This window comes from Pseudophryne corroboree, chromosome 3 (genome assembly GCF_028390025.1).
Source record: "Pseudophryne corroboree isolate aPseCor3 chromosome 3, aPseCor3.hap2, whole genome shotgun sequence".
In the NCBI taxonomy this organism is placed as follows: domain Eukaryota; kingdom Metazoa; phylum Chordata; class Amphibia; order Anura; family Myobatrachidae; genus Pseudophryne; species Pseudophryne corroboree.
This window is the reverse complement of record NC_086446.1, coordinates 497,260,556-497,279,613: the sequence shown is the minus strand read 5'-3', so window position 1 is coordinate 497,279,613 and position 19,058 is coordinate 497,260,556.

Genomic DNA, 19,058 nt, shown 5'->3' with positions numbered 1-19,058 from the left:
ACTAAGCGCATGCGCTCTGCGTACCTTGCGCATGCGCAGTAAGCGACTAATCGCAGTATAGCTAAAATCGGCAACGAGCGAACAACTCGGAATGACCCCCAGTGTCTAATGCAGTAAATCTTAACACCGTGCACCCACAATAGCCGTAAAAGGTAAAATGCCATTGGAGGCGTGGTCCAAGAAAAAGCTAGCTGTCAATCATTTCCGTGTCTTCGACTGTAGATCTTATGCACATATACCTAAGGAGAAAAGACGGAAATTAGATCCAAAGTCAGGACCTAAATCAGATCTGATCACTGCTGTGCATTTTCGCAAAGCGGGTGATCAGATACTAATTGCTCATACATATGCACCGCAAAGTGCCAGCGCTTTGGACGGCTATAATGGGCATTGCTGGTCAGCGATGGTATGGTGTGGAGAATCCATGATTGACAGGAAGAGGCCATTTGTTGGTGGCAACTGACCGTTTTCAGGGAGTGTCTGGAAAAACTCAGGCAGGCTCAAGTGTTTTAAGGGAGGGTGCCTGATGTCAGATTTAGCTCCAATCAGCAGGATTCAATCGCACTGGATAAGTAATTCCTGGACTGCGCAGAGACTGCACAAACTGATTTTTGCGCAGCTCTGCAACACATGCGATTGCACACCTGCACAGCATTTTTACCCTCCCCCTGTAGGTGTCAACTATCTGATCGCAGGGCAGCAAAAAATGCAGCCCAGCGATCAGATCTGAATTACCCCCTCAGTGGAATGTATTATGCTAGGATACTGTGAAGAAAGCAAAGGATACAGGCTTTGGGACATTACAAACAAACGTCTTCTAAAGTCTAGAGATGTGGTGTTCCATGAGACTGCACTAATCACTGGAACAGTGGTGCAAGAATCGCAGCAACAATATGTGTCACTGGATGTACAGGCAGCAGAAAGCGTGTCTGAACCTGAAAGTGTTAATTTGGATACCCAATCAGGACACAGGAGTTCCATGAGAAGAAATGAAGGTGTTCCATCCAAAAGATACAGTGATTAATATGCAAATATAGCTTACTGTGAACCCCAAAATATACAGGAAGCAAAATCAAGTAGAGACTGGAAAGAATGGAAGTCAGCAATAGATACAGAGCTGTCAGCTCTGGATGATAACAGTACATGGACTGTAGTTGACAGGCCGATTAACCGTAAGACATTCAAGAACAAGTGGGTCTTTTGCACAAAGCTGAATGTGGATTGGACTATTGCTTGTTATAAAGCCTGCCTTGTTGCTAAAGGATACACACAAAAATTTGGGATCGACTACAGAGAGATCTTTTCACCTGTTGCAAGGTACAGCACCTTGAGGTCAGTTATTGCCATTGCTCCACTTCTTGATTTATTGTTATACCAGTTAGACTTTGAGTCTGCATTCCTAAATGGAGAGCTAATTGAGATTTATATGGAACCACCTGAGCATTATGATGAGAGTATGTTCCAAGAGGGAAAAGTTTGCCTCTTAAAGAAATTTTTGTATGGCCTAAAGCAAAGTGGTAGTTGTTGGTAAGTAAAGCTGGATGCTGTGCTGCTAGAGATGAACTTTGTTAGGTCAGAGACTGATCACTGCTTATATCACAAAACTATAGAAGAAAAGCGGTTCATCATAGTAATGTATGTAGATGATCTATTGCTAACAGGCCAAAAAGAGCACATTACTGATATAAAAAAGCAGCTTAAACAAAGATTCAAGCTAAAATATTTAGGCCCTGCAAATCATTTTGGACTGTTACAATTGATCAACAGACATATATTAAAGCAATACTTCGCAAGTATGAAATGTCTGATGCAAAACCAGTGAGCACTCCAATTGACAAAAGCATAAAGATGCTAAAGGCCATGTCACCAACCAGCCAGGAGGAGATAGAGGAAATAAGAGAGATTCCTTATCAAAATGCTGCCGGTAGCTTAATGTATGCAAGTATTTGGACTCGCCCTGACATCACACATGCAGTGAGCCGGGCAAGCCAGTTTTCAATTAACCCTGGGAACCAACACTGGATTGCAGTCTAAACAATCTTAAGGTTACTTAAAAGGTACAAGTTCATTAAAATTGATGTTTGCAAAGTCAAAATATATGACTTTGGAAGTTTTCTGTGATGCCAAATGGGGATCAGATGAGGATGACCGTTGTTCCTATAAGGGATACTTGTTCTATTTGGCAGGCACAGCCGTCAGCTGGGCAAACAGAAAGCAACCCACTGTTGCCCTATCCACCACTGAGGCAGAGTACATGGCACTTACAGAAACAGCAAAAGAAGCTTTATGGATGAAGGAGACTTTATGTGAGCTTAGCCTTTCCTAACACAGTGAGAGTATCAACATTGCGTGTGATAACAAGGGAGCAATTGATTTGTCTTCCAGCACCAAGCATTATGGATGGTCCAAACACATTGCCATTAGACATCACTTTATCTGTGAGTTAGTGGAGAACAAGTCTGTCAATGTGGATTACATAGCAAGCTAGAGCAATGCTGCTGATATGTTGACAAAGGAACTGTCATCACACTTGCTGAATATGTTCATGACAAAATGTGGACTGGAATACTTTTGAGAAATGTTGATTTGTTTTACTGTTTGCTTACCATGCTTTATTAATGTGTATTCGTTTACAGAAAAACTTTATTGAGAAATCTTTTGATAAAGTGTTATGTAAATGTATGTAACCAGAGACAGCCTCGAGCGAGGGCGGGGGGGGGGGGGGTATTAGACAGTGAATCACTCTGGGGTCTGTCTCCATTCCCAGCACCAGAGGCAGCTTCCCTGCTCTAGTGGTTTCCCTCCTAGTGTTAGCTCAGTGCAGGAGGAGGTGCTTAGTGTACAGTCTGAGAGAGTTCTTCTTGGGAGAGACAACTGCACTGACGTACATCTTCTGCTGCTCTCCTCAGTGTGTGACCTTGTCTACCCTGCAGCTGCATCCTGTGTGTACTGAATCGCTGTGTCACTGCTGTACTGCTTCACATGTATACTGTGATTTCCTGCTGCTGCAGAACATCTTCTATATACTACATGCTGTTATCTCTGTTATATGAATAAATCAATCATCCTGGTTAAGTGCCATTGTGTGGACTAACATCCCTATCCGACACTGCAACACTCTGCCAACAGATTCACACAAGGTTACCGCACTTCCAGAACTCGGAGGCTATTACATTTAGCCAATAGAGAGAGAACAGGAGAGGTCTAAGAACAGAACCTTGGGTGACACCTACTATTATAGGAAATGTGTAACCCCCCTTTCACTATTCTGTGGGGAGCTACCCAATTGTTAGCTATGTGCCTCCACCAAAGTATAAGTAATTGACTACACTATTCAAGGGCCTACGTAGGAAACCCAAAAATAGTAATACGTAAACACATATATGTCCAGAAAGATGTGGTACATTTGATAAAGTACAATGGGGGATATTCAATTGTTTGAAAAATCAGTTAGGTGTCTGTTTTTTCCTATCCCTTAGATAGGAAAAAACAGACACCCAATCGACTTTTCAAACATTTAAATTCCCCCCATTATATGATATCACTTACATCAGTACACCCTTCTCTGTTCTCATTGATCCCTTCAAGTACATGTCCTAGGAAACTCATGTTGTTATTTACTAATATGTTTAATATACGCTATCAATGGTAATTAATAAGTGAATTACTCACTTCTCTGCAGGTCACATAAAATACATTAACATTACAGTATTTCTAACTTCACTACAACTTAGTGTAAACAGTAACATACATATTTACTTACACAGTATACAGCCATACGCGCACGAAGGGGGGGGGGGGTTCCGAGTACCTGGAAACCCCCCCTACCCGCCGATTTATCGGCGCAGCTGACTGATATATATATTTATTTTTAATTGGGGAGATCATGCTGTGTAACTCTGCTAGGAAGGCAATTACCACATGACAGAGCAGTAGTGACTGTGCTTATGGACCCAGTGAGTATGTGTCAAGCATGCAGGGGGTTATCGCTGAGGGAGTCCGGTGAGCAGTACCTTCTAATGAGCACTCACCGCTCACTGTCTTCCACTGTGTTATCTCCTCGGCACTTGTCTCCCTACTAGTTGTTTGTTTGTGGACTACATTTCCCCTGTGTGTGCATCATGGGAAATGTAGTCCAGGGAGACTGCTACCTGCTGGCTTCTGCAATACGAACTGGCTGAGTTGGAAGGTTTGTTATTTATGATTTCCATGCATTATTCTACTCTGTTACATCATTTAGTCAACCTATCCAGCCTGCATCTTGTAATATTACATTTGTTTTGCTTTGGGTGCTGCATGGACTGTGTACCAATTATGTGCTATGAAAGAGTTCAGGGGCTGGAATCTGGTTTAGCTGTGGTATCTGCTGTCGTTTTCAATTTAAGTTTATTATAAAATCTGTTTCTTACTCAAGTTATGGTACGTTGAGTAGTTTACCAGTAGGACCAATTAGTGGCTTAATGGTTGTTTGTCTCTTAATTTATTATGTTGTAGGAATAGTCTTTGCTATCTTTTTGTCACTTATTCTTGCATTTAAAGTAATTATTTGAAATTTAAAAGCTGGACTGAAAATGTGTTTCCGACCTATTCAATCCCCTGCATTTTTTCCCGACAAGTCTGGGAATTCGACTTGTCGGAAAGCACGTGGATTGGCAGAATAGTCACCAATCCGCGTGCTTCTGTCGGAAACAGGACCAAATTTTACATGTTTTGGTCCCGTTTCTGACAATCTCAAACCGACTTTAAAAAAAAGTTGGATTGAGGAGATGAGACGGGGGAGTGGAGTGGCGGGCAATAGGGGCAGCAGGATACAGGTAATTCTATAGCAGGGCATCCCCCTGGCCAGGCTCCTCACTCCTGGCAGTGCACCCCGTCCGCCGCTGACAGCTCACCCGGCAGCCGCTGACAGCTCACCCGGCAGCCGCTGCTGACAGCTCACCCGGCAACCGCTGCTGACAGCTCCCCCCAGCCGCCTCAGATAGCTCACCCGGCAGCCGCTGACAGCAGCAGCAGGACAGGACACCGGAATGGCCAAATCCGACAGTCGTATTTGGCTCTAATCCGACAGTCAGATTTGGCCACTCATTGAATAGGGCTTGTCGGATCCATTCTGACAAATTTATGTCGGTATGGATCCAACTTTAGTTGAATATACCCCTTTGCCAGCAAACATTGGGTGGGATACATATAGGCTGACATACAGATCTGTTACACTGCCAGCCACAGCTATCTGCATATGACAGCATGACAGTTTCTATACAGTCTAGACACCCTAATTATTAGGAGAGATATCTTGTGAGTCCACAAAGTCAGAAGTCAGATTAATGGTCCATATAATACACCTTATGCTCAATGACTGGACCTAGGATGGATCATGACAGGGAAAGATGTACACAGACCAGCTTTTGTTAACAGCATGCTTACTTGTACTCCAGCCGTCATAATAACTTCCTTCTTAAAGAAATACCACACTGTACTGTCATAGACTCGCCAAGTGACAACCACATCTGTGACAACCACCAAGATCATCTGATGTACACAGTCTTCCAAAGAACAAAAAAGGATGACCAGGTGGCACTATCTATAGAGGGCAAACTATTCTTGGAAAAAATGGAGAACAGACTAGTCAAAGATTATGATAACAGCTGGGGTGCAATTGTACCCTTTAAGACACACAAATGACACCTACCTAAAAGCAGAGAACAAGTACTTAAACGCTTCTCCTCACTTAAACACAACTTTCACTCGAAGATATGATGAAACAGATTAAAGATTATTTCTTCTCTTTCATGGGTAAAATATTTGAGATAGCTCCCATTCTTAAACACACAGAAAAATGCTGGTACCTGCGGGGCCGGCTCTACCATTAGGCAGCTTTGGGATGCTGCCTAGGGGCACCGTCCTCTGGAGGGCGCCACTAAATTCATCTAACAAAAAACTGAAGGATATGAATGTGAAGTCCTCCTTTTACACTGCGCTGGCCACTACTGCGGGTCTAATCAGGTACAGCCGCCACTATCAGGCTGTACCACATAGTGTCTCAGCATTTCCTTTGTGCTGACACATGTAACATCAAGTCATGTGAAGGCACATAGTGGCGAATGTAATTAAATATCCCCACCAGACCCCATATGTGGATGCATATCTCGGTACTTACCGAAAACGTGAAATTGGCCTCAGTGTACAACACAATCCCTAACATGCCGGCTAGCGTGTATACATAGGCAGAAAGAATGGTCATCACTCATGGATTTGAACGTGAAAGTATACTGTGAACAAAGTCACAAAATGTCTTTGTTTGCAATATACTTTTTCACCGTAAAAGTCCTTGAGTGTTGTCCCCTTTCTCTGTATATGTATAGTGATGCATTTCACCCCAGTCCACCTAGTGGCCGCCTGCATCTCCCCTCCAAGAGGTGGTGGTGTTTTTTTTTTTTTTTGCATGTTAGGGGGCGCCAGGCTGAAGCTTTGCCTAGGGTGCAGAGAGGCCTTGCATGGGCCCTGGGTACGTTTGGAGTATACCACAGAAAAGAAACCAGGGGTATATTTACTAAAAGTTAATTTTGGTTGATGTTTGATCGATGTTTGGTAGATTTTTTATTGATTTTGTGTTTAAGGGTCTAAATCACACATTTACCAACAGATGATTTTTGACATTGCTTAAAAACAAAAAAGTCACAAATCATCTTTTAGTAAATGTGAAATTTAGACCCTAAAACACAAAATTGATCAAAAATCGACCAACATTGACCATAATAGTCTTTTAGTAAATATACCCCCAGGTCAGTTTATTTGTGTTTGATTCCAGTTCTAAGTTTGAACGTATATCCTTAAATGATGTCCTCCTGACAGGACCAGACCTTAAAAAAAAACTCCTAGGAGTACTCATCCAATTCCAAAAGGACTCTAATACCTTCACAGCCGACATTCAACAATTGTTCCATTGCATCCTGATGAGAGAAAAATACAATACTTTCCTGTTTCCTGTGGTTCAGAGACGATGGCCCTTCTAAAGATCTTGCACAGTACCACATGCAGTTACCATCTACAGACTCAGATGTTTAGCTCTGGAGGGTGAGCTAGAGTATGTTTCTGATGAGCTCAAGAAATGCTTGCCTGTTCTAATCTCAGGATTCACAAATTAGCTTCCAACAGTATAGGAGTGATAGAAGCCTTCCATTCGCAAGATCATTCCAGTGATTTAAGGGATTTGGATTTAGGAACAGATTCTCCACCAGCTCAACATAGCCTTGCAATATTATGGGACTCAAATTTTGTCTCCTTTACCTTCCAAGTGAAGAGTGAAGAAAGGCACTTCACTCACAGAGGTGTCTTGTCTGCTATAAACAGTTTGTACCACCCTTTAAGATTTGCTGGTCCTGTCACTATCCAAGTTAAATCTCCGCTCAGAGACCTATCCCGTGAGTCAGCTGACTGGGATAACCCACTGCCTCCTTAGAAAGACTATTTTTGGGAAGAATGGAAAAAATCTCTGTCCAAGTTAACCAACCTTGGAGCATGTCCATATGCGCCTGTGCCATCTATAGAAGTACAAACTCCTGTGCCATCTACAGAAGTACAAAAAAAGAGACTTGGTATTCTCTGATGCTTCCATCCAAGCAATTGGATCTTAAAACTGTGGGCATTAAAGAACAATGTCATATTGGATTTTTCATGGGCAACATGAAGCTAGTTCCACATTCAGAGGACACCGTGCCCAGACTAGAACTTTGTGCTGCAGTGTTAGCTGTAGAATTAGCTGTTATTTGCCAATTTTCTTCTATTTTATTCCGTAATGATTCTCGCTATTTAAAATACAGTCAATACCAAGCAACTTTATTGTATCTTGTTAGATCTTTTGTGTCCTGTGAAGTCCTAGAGGGAAAATATAACTTCATTGCCCTGTCTTTGTTGTTGCCATGCTCTTTGCAAACAATTCATTGGGATGTAAAGGTACAGTAATATGCATACTGGGTTTAATTTACACATTGGTAGAGGGTGATGAAACTATTACATTTGCAGTAAAAATACTCTATTTGTATGTAACAACAGGGGATTTCAATCAATTTCAAAGTGAATCTGCTAGGACGATGCCTAATATTTCCAGAAAGAGTATCTTGTTTAATGTACTGTAGTCACTAATGAAGCTTGATTTGTATATTATTGGTGGATAGAATAATCTCCATATAATTTTCTATGGCTGGTTTCTATATGTACACTAAAACTAAATCATGAAAATATACAGGGGAGGATGTACTAAGGTTTGGAGAGTTATAAAGTGGAGAGAGATTAAGTACCAGCCAATCAGCACCTAACTGCCATGTTACAGACTGTGTTTGAAAAATGTGTTAGGAGCTGAATAGTTGGTAGTTTATCTCTCTCCAATGTATCACTCCCCAGTACATCTGCCCCACAGTATGAATTATTGCATTAAGGACAGTGGGACAAGAATCATAATGGACACTTAAGACTAATGGACACCTTGGGGCTGATGCATACTCATACCCATAGTTTTGCAACACTGTTGGTGAAATTAAACTGCAATGTTTGATTACTATTTCTGACTCATACTTGTATTGTGCGACACTGAAGGTGGTACATTTTTTGTACAAATTGTGGTGTGTGCTGTACCCCACTTCATTTGTGTTTGTGGCAGAGGCATAACTAGAGTTTTTGGTGCCCAGGGCAAGATGCTGAGTAGCTTCCCCCCCCCTCCCCCCCTAAAAAATACCCACAAAATCAACTATGTGTGTGCACCATAAAAATTGGCGTGGCCACGCACCAGAAGGGGCATGGTCACATACCAGAAGGGGCATGGCCACTGAAAATGGGGCGTGCCAACATGACATGCCACCTCATTCACGTCACACTGGCATCATTCTTTTCAATTCCACATGTACTTCACCTATATGTTAGTTTCTCACACTGTGGAACCTCATCCAGAAGATAATTATAATAATAATAATAATAATAATAATAATAATTGTATTTCTATAGCGCTCTTTCTCCAACAGCCAACAGGACTCAAGACGCTTTACAGACATCAAAAACAATGCACATAATACAGAAGATTTAAGTAATACATCAATAGATAAGCCACACAGGCATAAAAGAAAACCTTGAGCACACAGAAAGCATAATACAGGATTGGTGTAGGCATTTTGGGTAATAACTTCTAAGGGTTGTGTTGTGTATTCCACCCTCACAAGGTACCAGGTACAGCAGCCATCTTGGGCGCACTGCATGGGATTACCCAGGGTGGAATAGCCCACCCCTAGAAGAGAGAACACAAAATGGGGAGATTGCAAAGTCCTAAAGTTCAGAGTAGGGTTCCAACAAAACCACCAGGTCTGTGTATTTTTCATCCCATCCACAAGCGTACCAGATGAGGCAGCCATATTGGGCGCACTACGAAGGTTACACTGTCGGAGATGAGCCATACAAGAGCCAAATACATGTATGGGAAAACTGACACTAGTGTAGTAGTATGCTATACCCTGCACGGAAAGATCCAAATGAAGCACAAGTATGCAATCAGTGGAGGTAAACATTACAGGAATAGCACACACAGTGGAGAGGAAGTACGCTGTAAGAAGAAAAAGAAGAGAAAAATACATTTGCAGGAACCAACAAATGGAGGAAAACTGTATTAACATTATCTTGAGAAAATTATAAATCTCCTGGTCTCATGGGAGCAGTGCGGGTGGGTGTGAGAATGTGGGGAGCACACTAATGTCCAATGGAAATGACCCTGCTGGGCCTGGTCCTGGTGCTCATCCCCCTCAATTCCCTGCTCAGCTTGAGGGTTAGGCCTGGGGGCAGACATGATGTTCTTGGACGGAGGGGTAGTAGGCATTGGTCCTGGTGTTCTCATGGCAGAGGCGAGGAGAGACCACATAATGATCCCGAGTTGCAGTGTTTGTGGAACTAGATTTATTAGAGATTCAAGTGTAGTCCAAATCCAGTTAAAACTCCGATTCTAAGTTCATCTTTAAAATATATCCTTAACAAATGCATACTTCACAAATGCTTGCAGGCCAAGTCTTGACTGTAGGCTTTGAGGATATTGTTCTTAAATGCTCCAACTATATCAGCTGGCAAGGGGGAGGTGTGCAATCAGAAGTTCAGCTAATTAACAGAGGGGATTTTGCATTGAAGTCAGATCACAGACAGTTGCAGACAAACTTTCTTGGGGTGTGAAAAGTGTAGCCAGAGAGAGAGAGATGATAAACTCAGATATGCAAGCATGAGGATAGGTTTTTTTTTACCTGTGAAGAAGAGATATGGGTTTTAGTTCTGGTTCTAACTTCATCCTTAAAATAAATCCTTAACAAATGCATACTTCACAAATGTAAGCAGGCCAAGTCCTGACTGCAGGCTTTAAGGATATTGCTCTTAAATCTGTTTGTGTAGGAATATTAACAAGGTAAGCATCATACAACAGCAGTTCAAGCAGACTCACATTCTGCCCCCTGAGTCACATCCTGCCCCCTGCGACTCTCAGCCATACCATCTCCCCCCTGTGTCTCTCAGCAGACCATCCCCTTACCCCACCATCATCTCTCAGCACACCATCACTTCCCCCTGCAACGTCTCTCAGCACACCATCATCTCCCCCTCGTGTTGTCTCTCAGCACACTATCCCCTTACCCCACCATCGTCTCTCAGCACACCAGCACCTCCCCTTGCAACATCTCTCAGCACACCATCACCTTCCCTTGCAACATCTCTCAGCACACCATCACCTCACCCAGCATTGTCTCTCAGCACACCAGCAACTCCCCCTGTGACATCTCTAAGCACACCATCACCTACCCCCTTCGTCATCTCTCTGCACACTGCCACCTACCACCTGTGTCATCTCTCAGCACACCATCACCTCCCCCTGCGACATCTCTCAGCACACCATCACCTCCCCCAGCATCGTCTCCCAGCACACCACCACCTACCCTCTGTGTGGTCTCAGCACACCGCCACCTACCTCCTACCTCATCTCTCAGAACATCATCACCTACCCCCTACATCGTCTTTCAGCACACCATCACCTCCTCCTAAAAAGTCTCTCAGCACACCATCACATTCTATGTCTCTCTGTCTCTCCTCCCCTTCATTTTGTATCTCAGTGTGTCTCTCCCCTTTATTTGTGTCCCTCAGTTTGTCTCCCCTCTTCATTATGTGTTTACTACTATTATCTAACACTGAGGATGTTTATGTAAGTCAGCCACCGGTGGCAGCAGTTGTTGACCATGATAAAAAGAGAGCTATTGTGATGCCTGGGCATAATACAAAAAAAAAACCACCTCTTGGGTATAGGATTATTTTTTCCCCAATCCTGAAAATGTTTGTGAAAGCATCTGCTTAATTTGTGAGGCCAAAGTTAGTAGAGGTAGGAACGTTAGCCATCTACACACCACCTCCATGTTACTTCATTTGCAGAGAGTAATTACTTATCGGAGGTAGTCCTTCTAAATAAAATGTTTTGTGGGGCCCCAAACAAACCAATCATCTCAGCCACAAGTGACAGTCCCTGTCACTGAAATGATTGGTTTGTTAAACTGTGCATGTCCTGTTTAATATGTACAACATAAGGGTTGGTTGGAGTGCCCAAGGATAGTGGGTGGGAGTGCCCAAGGATAATTCCATCTTGCACCTATTGTTTTTGCATTATGTGCTGTTTGGAGCATTGCTGACTGTGACGACAAACATTTGTAAGCTTTATTAAACTGCCACCTTGTCTGCCACTGCAGTGCCATTCTGTTTCTTAGATGTGCCATGTTGTAAGTTTAAGTGTCACATGTTTGTGGTACCCACTGCTGTCGCTTAGCTTAGTCATCCAGCTTGGTGCAACCTTTTGACCTAAACTGGATGAAAACAATATTGTGAGCTGTGAAGTAGAGATGTGCACCGGAAATTTTTCGGGTTTTGTGTTTTGGTTTTGGGTTCGGTTCCGTGGCCGTGTTTTGGGTTCGAACGCGTTTTGGCAAAACCTCACCGAATTTTTTTTGTCGGATTCGGGTGTGTTTTGGATTCGGGTGTTTTTTTCAAAAAACCCTAAAAAACAGCTTAAATCATAGAATTTGGGGGTCATTTTGATCCCAAAGTATTATTAACCTCAATAACCATAATTTCCACTCATTTTCAGTCTATTCTGAACACCTCACACCTCACAATATTATTTTTAGTCCTAAAATTTGCACCGAGGTCGCTGGATGACTAAGCTCAGCGACCCAAGTGGCCGACACAAACACCTGGCCCATCTAGGAGTGGCACTGCAGTGTCACGCAGGATGGCCCTTCCAAAAAACACTCCCCAAACAGCACATGACGCAAAGAAAAAAAGAGGCGCAATGAGGTAGCTGTGTGACTAAGCTCAGCGACCCAAGTGGCCGACACAAACACCTGGCCCATCTAGGAGTGGCACTGCAGTGTCACGCAGGATGGCCCTTCCAAAAAACACTCCCCAAACAGCACATGACGCAAAGAAAAAAAGAGGCGCAATGAGGTAGCTGTGTGAGTAAGCTAAGCGACCCTAGTGGCCGACACAAACACCTGGCCCATCTAGGAGTGGCACTGCAGTGTCAGGCCGGATGGCCCTTCCAAAAAATACTCCCCAAACAGCACATGACGCAAAGAAGAAAAAAAAGAGGCGCAATGAGGTAGCTGTGTGACTAAGATAAGTGACCCTAGTGGCCGACACAAACACCTGGCCCATCTAGGAGTGGCACTGCAGTGTCACGCAGGATGGCCCTTCCAAAAAACACTCCCCAAACAGCACATGACGCAAAGAAGAAAAAAAAGAGGCGCAATGAGGTAGCTGTGTCACTAAGATAAGCGACCCTAGTGGCCGACACAAACACCTGGCCCATCTAGGAGTGGCACTGCAGTGTCACGCAGGATGGCCCTTCCAAAAAACACTCCCCAAACAGCACATGACGCAAAGAAAAATGAAAGAAAAAAGAGGTGCAAGATGGAATTGTCCTTGGGTCCTCCCACCCACCCTTATGTTGTATAAACAGGACATGCACACTTTAACCAACCCATCATTTCAGTGACAGGGTCTGCCACACGACTGTGACTGAAATGACGGGTTGGTTTGGACCCCCACCAAAAAAGAAGCAATTAATCTCTCCTTGCACAAACTGGCTCTACAGAGGCAAGATGTCCACCTCATCATCATCCTCCAATTCATCACCGTGTACATCCCCCTCCTCACAGATTATCAATTCGTCCCCACTGGAATCCACCATCACAGCTCCCTGTGTACTTTGTGGAGGCAATTGCTGCTGGTGAATGTCTCCATGGAGGAATTGATTATAATTCATTTTAATGAACATCATCTTCTCCAAATTTTCTGGAAGTAACCTCGTACGCCGATTGCTGACAAGGTGAGCGGCGGCACTAAACACTCTTTCGGAGTACACACTTGTGGGAGGGCAACTTAGGTAGAATAAAGCCAGTTTGTGCAAGGGCCTCCAAATTGCCTCTTTTTCCTGCCAGTATACGTACGGACTGTCTGACGTGCCTACTTGGATGCGGTCACTCATATAATCCTCCACCATTCTTTCAATGGTGAGAGAATCATATGCAGTGACAGTAGACGACATGTCCGTAATCGTTGTCAGGTCCTTCAGTCCGGACCAGATGTCAGCATCAGCAGTCGCTCCAGACTGCCCTGCATCACCGCCAGCGGGTGGGCTCGGAATTCTGAGCCTTTTCCTCGCACCCCCAGTTGCGGGAGAATGTGAAGGAGGAGATGTTGACAGGTCGCGTTCCGCTTGACTTGACAATTTTCTCACCAGCAGTTCTTTGAACCCCTGCAGACTTGTGTCTGCCGGAAAGAGAGATACAACGTAGGTTTTAAATCTAGGATCGAGCACGGTGGCCAAAATGTAGTGCTCTGATTTCAACAGATTGACCACCCGTGAATCCTTGTTAAGCGAATTAAGGGCTCCATCCACAAGTCCCACATGCCTAGCGGAATCGCTCAGTGTTAGCTCCTCCTTCAATGTCTCCAGCTTCTTCTGCAAAAGCCTGATGAGGGGAATGACCTGACTCAGGCTGGCAGTGTCTGAACTGACTTCACGTGTGGCAAGTTCAAAAGGTTGCAGAACCTTGCACAACGTTGAAATCATTCTCCACTGCGCTTGAGACAGGTGCATTCCACCTCCTATATCGTGGTCAGTTGTATAGGCTTGAATGGCCTTTCAGGCAGACAATATACTGGTGGTCACTGGTCAGTCACACTGGCAGCAAAAGTGTGCACTGTACTCCTGCTATAACTGCACCCCAGTCTCCCCCACAATTCAGCTGTGTGAGCAGTGAGCACTCAGCACAGTCAGATATACATATAGATGATATTATCATGCAGCACACTGAGGCTGAGCACAGATATGGTATGTGACTGTGTATCGTTTTTTTTCAGGCAGAGAACGGATTATATTAAATAATAAATAAAACTGGTGGTGGTCAGTCACTAGTAACTATCAGCAAAACTCTGCACTCTGAGTACTCCTAATGCTCCCCAAAATTACTAAGTAATCAACTCAAGTGTCTCTATCTATTCTAATGGAGAGGACGCCAGCCACGTCCTCTCCCTATCAATCTCGATGCACGTGTGAAAATGGCGGCGACGCGCGGCTCCTTATATAGAATCCGAGTCTCGCGATAGAATACGAGCCTCGCGAGAATCCGACAGCGGGATGATGACGTTCGGGCACGCTCGGGTTAGCCGAGCAAGGCGGGAAGATCTGAGTCTGCCTCGGACCCGTCTAAAAAGGCTGAAGTTCAGGGGGGTTCGGATTCCGAGGAACCGAACCCGCTCATCTCTACTGTGACGTGGTCAAAATTGGCTGGAAATGAATGGAAATTAATGTTATTGAGGTTAATAATACTGTAGGAGCAAAAACAGGCCCAAATTCTGTGATTTTAGCTGTTTTTATGATTTTGTTTTTAAATACAGATCCAAAACAAATACAGATTCAAAAATTGCAAGGGAGGTTTTGGCAAAACAAATACAGATCCAAAACACGAAGGAGATACAGTTCCAAAACAAGAACCCAAAACCTGAGATTTGGGCCGGCGCACATCCCTAGTTTTAATACATTACTAATTTGAAACACATTTTTACCAGAAATTATGTGGTGCCTCACAAAAAATAAATAAATAAATTAACAGAATTATTGAGCATATCTAGTATTACAATAGATTATTGAAAACAGTGAAATGCTTGCAAGCGTGTAGATGATGGATAAGCAGAAAATCTCCCTGCTTGTGTACTAGATTTAGGAGAAAAACATGTTATTATCCTTCACACTCAGTCTACAGTATCTGGTGTACCTCATAATGTACTATAGGGTGTGTTACCCAATTAGGAAGTGGGGGTGGGTGGTAGTATAGCCAGGAGGTGTACCTCCTAATATGTGTTAGTGTAAGATAGGCTGATTTGGAGTTTGCAGCTTTGCGGTGCAACAATGAATTTTCTTGGTTTTTCAACAACTCTTGTCAGGAATCGTTGGCTGTTAACATTGTATTTTTTTATTTCCTCAAATGTAATTTTCTTAATCAAGCAATCAATTAGTTAATCAGTCAATCAATCAATCAATCAATCAATCAATACATTACCTGACCTCGGGCCTCTGATCTACAGTACTTCTTGATTAATGAAAACATTCTATGGAGTCGTATAATTTATTAAACTGCCACCCTGTTTGCCACAACCATGTCGCAATGTTTCATAGGGGTGTGGTTCATAAAATCGACAGTGTCTAGGTCGACAATGTTTAGGTTGACCACTATAGGTCGACAGTCACTAGGCCGACATGGATGGAAGGTCGACAGGGTTTCTAGGTCGACATGTGCTAGGTCGACAGGTCTAAAGGTCGACATGAGGATTTTTATTTTTTTTTGGTGTCGTTTTCTTCGTAGAGTGACCGGGATCCCAAATTAGTGCACCGCGTCCCCTCGCATGGCTCGCTTCGCTGGCCATGTTTCGGGCATGGTGCCTTCACTCCGCTACCGCTTCGCTCGGCACACTTTACCGTTCCAATCGTAGTCCACGTGGATCGTTAAGTATGAAAAAATCCCCCCCAAAAAAAATGTGAAAAACTCATGTCGACCTTTAGACCTGTCGACCTAGCACATGTCGACCTAGAAACCCTGTCGACCTTCCAATCATGTCGACCTAGTGACTGTCGACCTATAGTGGTCGACCTAAACATTGTCGACCTAGACACTGTCGATCTTCAGACCGGATCCCGTTTCATAGATGTTCTCTATTCTTTTAAACTGCTGTGTCTTTGTGCCACTGCTCTTTTGCTTAGTTTAACCAGCCAACCTTTGCTCAATATTGGTGGTCAATGTTGTGAGCTTGTCAAAACTGACTGGAAATACTGTAAAATGAATGTTATTGAGGTTAACAATAATAATGTAGGACAAAACTAGGTCAAAATTACATTATTTTAGCTGTTTTTTATAAATTTTCAAGAAATCCAAAACCAAATCCGATTCTGAACCTAAACACTTAGGTGTGGTTTTGCCAAAACTGAAAAACAAGACATGTGGGTCCATGCACATCTCTATTTTTTATCTACTGTACCTAAAGATGTGTGGGATTGGATCTCAGAGAGAGCCCACCCGAACTTCCCCTATCCAAGGGAATCAGAGCAAAGGCTTGCTCAGATTCCAAAACGAGGCAAAAAGCCATCATCCGGCATCGGATTCTCGTGGGTTTTGGATTCTATATAAGGGTCCCGTGGTGGCAACTTGGCACCATTTCTCACTGTCTACGCTGCTGTGCTAATTGCTGGACTGTGTAGTCTCCATTGTACTGTGGGGGTAATTCAGAGTTGAATGCAGCAGCAAATTTGTTAGCAGTTGGGCAAAACCATGTGCACTGCAGGTGTGGCAGATAGAACATTTGCCGAGAGAATTAGATTTGGGTGGGTTATTTTGTTTCTGTGCAGGGTAAATACTGGCTGCTTTATTTTTACACTGCAATTTAGATTTCAGTTGGCAAACACACCACCCAACAGAGGCGGAACTACTGCCAGTGCAACCAGTGCGTTGCACTGGGGCCCGCCACTGTCCAGGGGCCCAAAGCATGTAATGAGTCAAACTGACTCATTACATGCTGCTGTGTGCTGCGGGCAAACGCTGCCCGCAGCACACAGCCGCCCGGACAGAGAGGAGAGGAGCGCAGCGGTACGGGGGAGAAGGAGGAAGAGGGAGGTGGAGGAGGGAGCCGCAGCAGCGCTTTACTACTGGTTGAGGCGCTGCTGCTGCTGTCCCTCTGCTTCACTATAGGCTGTCTTCCGAGAACAGCCTATAGTGAAGCAGAGGGGCAGCAGCAGCAGCGCCTCCACCAATAACACAGCGCTGCTGCGGCTCCCTCCTCCACCTCCCTCCTCCTCCTTCTCTCCTGCCCGGGAATCGTGACCAGAAGCTGCACCGAGGAGCCTGAGCCAGCAGAGAGGGTAAGTATAATTCTTTCTTTCTTTCTTTCTTTCTTTCTTTCTTTCTTTCTTTCTTTCTTTCTTTCTTTCTTTCTTTCTTTCTTTCTTTCTTTCTTTCTTTCTTTCTTTCTTTCTTTCTTTCTTCAAAAAGGGGGACTGTCTGCCGCAATGTGTAAAAAGGGGGAATCTGCTTGCCGCAATGTGTAAAAAGGGGGAATCTGCCTGCCGCAATGTGTAAAAAGGGGGAATCTGCTTGCCGCAATGTGTAAAAAGGGGGAATCTGCTTGCCGCAATGTGTAAAAAGGGGGAATCTGCCTGACGCAATGTGTAAAAAGGGGAAATCTGCCTGCAGCAATGTGTAAAAAGGGGGGAATCTTTGCCGCAATGTGTAAAAAGGGGGAATCTGCCTGACATGATGTGTAAAAAGGGGGAATCTGTCTGCCGTGATGTGTAAAAAGGGGACGCTGTCTGCCGCAATGTGTAAAAAGGGGGAATCTGACTGCCGCAATGTGTAAAAAGGGGGATGCTGTCTGCCGTAATGTGTAACAAGGGCACGCTGTCTGCCGTAATGTGTAAAAAGGGGACGCTGTCTGCCGTTATGTGTAAAAAGTGTACGCTGTCTGCCGCTATGTTAAACAAGGGCACGCTGTCTGCCATTATGTGTAAAAAGTGTACGCTGTCTGCCGCTATGTGTAACAACGGCACGCTGTCTGCCGTTATGTGTAAAAAGGGCACGCTGTCTGCTGTAATGTGTAAAAAGAGGAATCTGTCCGCCGTAAGATGTAAAAGGGTCTCTACCTGGTGTAGTGGTGCTACTGTGCAGCGTAATTTGAATAATGGAGACTACTGTGCACCGTTTTATGAATTGGTATTATTTTGTGGCCACACCCCTTCCCCACGAAGCCACGCCACTATGTATTTTTGTGCGTGCCTACGGCGCGCACTCCCCTGTTTTGCATGCAGGGGTGGGGCTCCGATGCCGCTTCTTGCACACAGTGCTTAAATGTCTAGTTACGGCACTGTTGCTAGGTATCCATTTCTCTGGCCCTGAGCAGGTCCCCCTCACCAGATCCTCTCCAGGGGTGAGGGGGTGGACTTGGATGGGATGGGGGCCCAAAGCATTTTGTCGTGCGTGGGTTCACGGCTCGCTAGTTCCGCCACTGCCACCCAAATCTAATTCTCTCTGCACATGTTAAATATGCCCACTGCAGTGCACATGGTTTTGCCCAACTACTAACAAATTTGCTGCTGCGATCAACTCTGAATTAGGCCCTGTATCCATACACTCGAATTAGTGGCTGCTGTGCGGTGCTGCTTCCATTGTGCTGTGTCCACTGTCCATCCACTCCAGTTAGTGGCTGCTATAGGCTGTGTTGTGTCCATTGTACTGTGTCCTTTCACTCCAGTCAGTGGCTGCTACTGTGCTGTCTACATCCACTATAAATATAAGCGCTGTGACTCTGCAGTATCATTTGTGAAAAAATATCAAAAATAAAAAAGTAAAAATACTTTTTTGTACAAATTGTTGTGTGTGCTGAAACCCACCGCATCTGTTCGCATACATATCAGTCCTGTGATACTTCACAATGTGAGCTGTCATTTGTGATAA